Below are 6663 nucleotides of genomic sequence, written 5' to 3'. Positions count from 1 at the left end.
TCAAAAAAAAAAGAAAAACCCCAGCCACAGAAATGCTGACGCGTGGATGCCTATTGGTCCCGGTTGGTACCACCAACCGGGACCAAAGGCCCTCCTGCCTAGGCTCAGCGACAGGCCACGTGGAGGCCCATCTGTCCCGGTTCTAGATTGAACCGGGACTAAAGGGTCAGGGCATGAGTACCGAACCTTTAGTCCCGGTTCATGAACCGGGACTAAAGGCCCTCACCAACCGGGACTGTAGGCCCTTTTTCTACTAGTGGAGGGTGGTGAACGGTCAAAGAATCAAACATTATATCTCAGGTAATTCTATCAATGTTGAAACTAATATTATTGAAACCGTAACCCCGGAGGAATACATAAGGGACACTTTCCAGAATGTTTCAGACTCCGAAAAGGAATATGTATGTGGTACGGTAAGTAAACCGACTCCAAAACAATTCTAATGGAAAATTTTCTCCATTTTGGAATATTTAAGAATTTTAGGAAGAAAGAAGTAATCCGGGAAGGACACGAGGCCTCCACGAGGGTGGAGGGCGCGCCCACCCTTACTGGGCGCGCCCCCTGTCTCGTGGCCACCTCGTGTGCCTCCCGGACTCCGTTTTCTTGCACGTTATGTATATTGGTCAGTAAAAATTTGTTATATAATCTCCCGAAGGTTTTGACCACTGTATCACGCAATTATCCTCTATTTTCGTTTCGAGCTGTTTCTGTTACATATTTAGAGCAATATGTCGTCTCAGGATTTGGAAGGGGAAAGCTATGTGGCTGATTACCTTGCAGACCCTAAGGTCTACGGGGACTTGGAGCATGGTGGTTGTACCACTAAAGAAGAGGAAGACTAAGAGCCCAAGGGAAAGGAGGAGACGAGCTCAGACGAAGATGAGGCCCCATTACCCCAACCTGGGGACATGCATGTGGAGTTTAAAAAGTCAAGCCTCCCTGATAGAGCAAAGAAGCCAAAGATCGAGTTTATCCCTTTTCGTCTCTTGCAGGAAAACAAACAGGAACTATGCAAAAGAATATTAAGCCTTGAGCGAGAGATCGATGAGCTAAAGGAGCAAAATACTATCCTCAAGCATAAATTGAGGAAGAAGTCTACATCACCACCTCCGAGGACATAATTACATGGGTATGGGCACTCCCCTTGGCAAATGCCAAGCTTGGGGGAGGTGCCCCGGTATCATATCACCATCACACTCCTATCTTTACCCGTTTTACTTAGTTCGATCCTCTTAGTAATATCTTGATCTAGTAGATTGAAGTTTTAGTATCAAGCAATTTTGAATTTTGCTTTGTGATCTCTTTATGTAATCGAGTCCGTGAGCTATCTATAATAAAGATTAGTGTTGAGTCAAGGGCTTTTCTATTTTGCTATGATCTAGAGAAAATAAAAAGAATAAAAGAATTCATATTGATCTTATGGATAGTAATGACTTCACACATAAAAAGTATGAGGCATAAAAGTTGTTGAGAGTTGACAAACATAGTTTTGGTCATCGTTGCAATTAATAGGAAGTAATAAGGAAAGAGAGGTTTTCACATACAAATATACTATCTTGGACATCTTTTATGATTGTGAGCACTCATTAAGTATGACATGCTAAAATAGTTGATGTTGGACAAGGAAGACAACATAATGGTTTATGTTTTCTCACATCTCAATTAAAGTATATTGTCATTGATCTTCCCAACATGTTGAGCTTGCCTTTCCCCCTCATGCTATCCAAATTCCTTGCACCAAGTATAGATACTACTTGTGCTTCCAACTATCCTTAAACCCAGTTTTGCCATGAGTGTCCACCTTACCTACCTATGGATTGAGTAAGATTCTTCAAGTAAGTTGTCATGTTGCAAGCAATAAAAATTGCTCTCTAAATATGTATGACTTATTAGTGCATAGAAAATAAGCTTTATACGATCTTGTTATGGAAGCAATAAAAGCGACAGACTGCATAATAAAGGTCCATATACAAGTGGCAATATAAAGTGACGTTCTTTTGCATTAAGATTTTGTGCATCCAACCCTAAAAGCACATGACAACCTCTGCTTCCCTCTATGAAGGGCCTATCTTTTACTTTATGTTTTTACTTTATGCTCGAGTCAAGGTGATTTTCACCTTTCCTTTTTCATTTTATCCTTTGGCAAGCTCCTCGTGTTTGAAAGATCTTGATATATATATATATATATATATATATATATATATATATATATATATATATCCAATTGGATGTAAGTTAGCATGAATTATTATTCTTGACATCACCCAAAATTGAATACGTTGGGAGGCAACACAATAAGCCCCTATCTTTCTTAGTGTCCGGTTGAAACTCCATAACCACAAGTATTGCGTGAGTGTTAGCAATTGTAGAAGACTACATGATAGTTGAGTAGGTGGACTTGCTGAAAAGCTCTATTTTTGACCCTTTCTGATGTTATGATAAATTGCAATTGCTTCAATGACTGAGATTATAGTTTGTTAGTTTCCCATGAAGTTTATGAACCATACTTGACATTGTGAATTGATTGTTACTTGAGCATAAGAAATCATATGACAAAATCTATGTTGCTATTATAAGAATGATCATGATGCCCTTGTCCGTATTTTATTTTTATCGACACCTCTATCTCTAAACATGTGGACATATTTTTCGATTTCGGCTTCCGCTTGAGGACAAGCGAGGTCTAAGCTTGGGGGAATTGATACGTCCATTTTGCATCATGCTTGTATATCAATATTTATTGCATTATGGGCTGTTATTACACATTATATCTCAATACTTATGGCTATTCTCTCTTATTTTACAAGGTTTACCATGAAGAGGGGGAATGCCGGCAGCTGGAATTCTGGCTGGAAAAGGAGCAAACATTGGAAACCTATTCTGCACAGCTCCGAAAATCCTGAAAATCCACGGAAGTTATTTTTGGAATTAATAAGAATTATTGAGCGAAGAAACTACCAGAGGGGGCCCACACCCAGGCCAGGAGGGTGGGGGCGTGCTCCCTGTCTCCTGGCCCCCCCTGGTGGCTCTCCAGTTCCCATCTTCTGCTATATGAAGGCTTTTACCCTGGAGAAAATCAGAGGCAAGCTTATGGGGCGAAACTCCGCCGCCACGAGGCGGAACCTTGGCGGAACCAATCTAGGGCTCCAGCGGAGCTGTTCTGCCGGGGAAACTTCCCTCCGGGAGGGGTAAATTATCACCATCGTCATCACCAACGATCCTCTCATCGGGAGGGCGTCAATCTCCATCAACATCTTCACCAGCACCATCTCCTCTCAAAACCCTAGTTCATCTCTTGTATCCAATCTTGTATCAAAACCACAAATTGGTACCTATGGGTTGCTAGTAGTGTTGATTACTTCTTGTAGTTGATGCTAATTGGTTTACTTGGTGGAAGATCATATGTTCAGATCCTTAATGCATATTAATACTCCTCTGATTATGAACATGAATATGCTTTGTGAGTAGTTACGTTTGTTCCTGAGGACATGGGTGAAGTCTTGCTATTAGTAGTCATGTGAATTTGGTATTCATTCGATATTTTGATGAGATGTATGTTGTCTCTCCTCTAGTGGTGTTATGTGAATGTCGACTACATGACACTTCACCATTATTTGAGCCTAGAGGAAGGCATTGGGAAGTAATAAGTAGATGATGGGTTGCTAGAGTGACAGAAGCTTAAACCCTAGTTTATGCGTTGCTTCGTAAGGGGCTGATTTGGATCCATATGTCTAATGATGTGGTTAGGTTTATCTTAATACTTCTTTTGTAGTTGCGGATGCTTGCAATAGGGGTTAAGCATAAGTGGGATGCTTGTCCAAGTAAGGTCAGGACCCAAGCACCGGTCCACCCACATATCAAATTAGCAAAGTACCGATCGCGAATCATATGAGCGTGATGAAAACTAGCTTGACGATAATTCCCATGTGACCTCGGGAGCTCTTTTATCATTATAAGAAATTGTCCAGGCTTGTCCTTTGCTAAAAAAAGGATTGGGCCACCTTGCTGCACTTTATTTACTTTCATTGCTTGTTACCCGTTGCAATTTATCTTATCACAAAACTATCTGTTACCTACAATTTCAATGTTGCAGAGAAAACCTTATTGAAAACCGCTTGTCATTTCCTTCTGCTCCTCGTTGGGTTCGACACTCTTACTTATCGAAAGGACTACGTTAGATCCCTTATACTTGTGGTCATCATATACCCCTATTTCTAAAACTTTTTCCCCACGCTTGGTCTCGTATGTAATTCACGAGCCACCTTCCGAGAGATCACCAATTCTGGTATCAGACAAAATACTTATTCCCGTCACTCTGGATCCCTTTCACACTCTGTTTCAGGAAACGAACGATTGCCTACCAGGTTGAAGCTTCTTATTGCACCTCAGCTTGCTCTCGACGACTTTCTTGAATTTCAACTCGAGAGATGCCTCTATGCCACGTTCACTGACATAGTCCCCACGTACCTATCTTGTGTTGAGCTCCGTCCTTCCCGAGTCTTTCCCCTTACTCCACCTCTTAAATCTCGGGACGAGTTTTCTTGTAGTGGACGAGATTTGTAACACCCCCGGTGTCATGCTACAGTAATCCCCTGTTAATGGTGCCATGTCATCATGTTACTGTTGCTAATCTTCACTTGATCCAAATCTCAATTCAAATTCAAATCCAATCTAAAGTCAAAAATTCAAATTGCTCAAGCATGAAACTAAAATGTTCATTTTGTGGAAATTAATCACTTGTTAATATTGGTGGTGAACTAACATTTTCCGAAAATGTCTAAGTTCCCTAAAATAGTTAAAACTATGGCTAAAGCAATTAAATTAAATGCCTTTTTAATTTATAAAAATTGCAAACTATTTCAAGAGCCTCACAATCTTTTTGTGGCAGTGGTCAATAATTCATTGAAATTGTTTTGTCCAGTGGCATGTTTTTGCAAGGTTAATTGTGGCTAAAAGAAAAGACAAAAGCTGCTGGAAAATAAAAACAAAAAAAGAGGAAAAGGAAAAGCAATGGGGTGGGAGAGCCCTTGGCCTTCCCATGTGCCTTCGCCCATCCCAGCAGGCCGGCCCACGCCCCCTCCGCGGTCGCTCTCCCCTCACTCCTGTTCCACCGACCCGGTGCACGGCCGACTACGCGCAGCCGCACCAGCTCGCCGACATCGAGGGGATAAGGCCGCCCGTGACGACTCGAGCTCCCCCTTCACCTACCGCCACTCCAACTCCCCCCACTCGCCTACCCTCCTCCCAGATCCATCAGGCACTCACTTCCTATCCCCCTCGTTCCCCATCGACACCCGAGCGCCATCGCCGCTGTTCTCCATCGTCCACGCGACCACTGCGTCCCATTCATCTCTCCGTCTCATCTTCTGGGCTCGCCGACGTCGGCCACTTCTTCCTCGAACACGTACGAGGGACGGGGAGCCCTGCATCACCGGCAAGCCGCCTTCTTCCTCCTCGGATCCCGACGCACCACCGCCGCCAATCTGCTCCGCTCTGCTGCTCCTAACCTGTCGATGGCTTTTCTTAGCCGCTCGGTGAGCATTCCCCTCTCTTCCTCTCCCACTGTCCGCCTGCTTTTCGCCATAGCTTGCGGTCGACGCCGCCGTGACATTGCTGGAGCTTTGCTCCATTATTGAACTAGTCACCGGCGCTGTGGTAACTGTCGTGGTCACCCGAGCCCACCGCCGTGCTCAGGGCACTTATGTGGTGCGGCCGGGCCTCTTAGATCGCTTGCGCACGCGCCGTTTCACCATTTTCGAAGATCGACCGAGAGCGCCGCCTCCCGTAGCTGCTGTCACTGCCCTTGTACTGCTACTGCTACCGCGCACCACTGTTATGGCTGCTCCGTGCGTGAACTCGCAGCTCCCTGGCCACGCCCTCGCCGTCTCAACGTAGAGCTCTGTCGGAGCCGCGCTGCTCTCTGCTTGCTGCTCCGCCCCTGCTGCTGCTTGTCGTCACTAGCCATAGCAGCTGCAGCGCTCGCCTCCAGCCGTCACCACTGTGTCGACCGGCTCCCGCCCGCGCGCCCTTGCCGCGACCTCGCCAAGCACCCGCACCACCTGCGCATGTACGTGTGCGTCACAGCCTACGCACAGCCGCCGCAAGACCTCGTCGCCGGCACCCCGGCTGGCCACCCCTGACACCTGCGACCGCCACAATGGATGCGCGACGTCGCCAGCTTCCCAACGCTGCCTCGCGCGCGAAGAACGGGTCACCCTAGCAATTTTCCGGCCAACTCCGGCGAGGAGCCGCTGCGAGAGGGTCACCGGAGCGACTCCGGTGTCGCCTGCTGAGCTGTCCACCACGCGGCCCTCCCTGTGTCGCTGCCATCGGGCCCCACGGGCCCTATTGACCCAGTCAACGGCTGACTAGGCAGCGCCCAGTCACTACCGGTAGGTCCCACGCGGGCTCATTGACTAGTCAGCTGACCGCTGATGCATGGATGACGCCATGCTGACGTCTTTTTCCCTTTTCTATCATTTTAAGTAAATAGAATAATTTCAAAAAAATGCTTAACCTTTGAAAATTAATAGAAATAAACCGTAAGTCAGATGAAAATGTTTTATATATGAAAGTTGCTCAGAAAAATACAACGAATCCGAATACGCGTTCCATTCATCTATCACATGCCCCTAGCATGCTGAACATGGAACATTCCTCCTC

The sequence above is a fragment of the Triticum dicoccoides genome, chromosome 7B (genome assembly GCF_002162155.2).
Source record: "Triticum dicoccoides isolate Atlit2015 ecotype Zavitan chromosome 7B, WEW_v2.0, whole genome shotgun sequence".
Classification (NCBI taxonomy): domain Eukaryota; kingdom Viridiplantae; phylum Streptophyta; class Magnoliopsida; order Poales; family Poaceae; genus Triticum; species Triticum dicoccoides.
The sequence above is the reverse complement of the archived record's forward strand: the minus strand, read 5'-3'. Positions refer to the sequence as shown.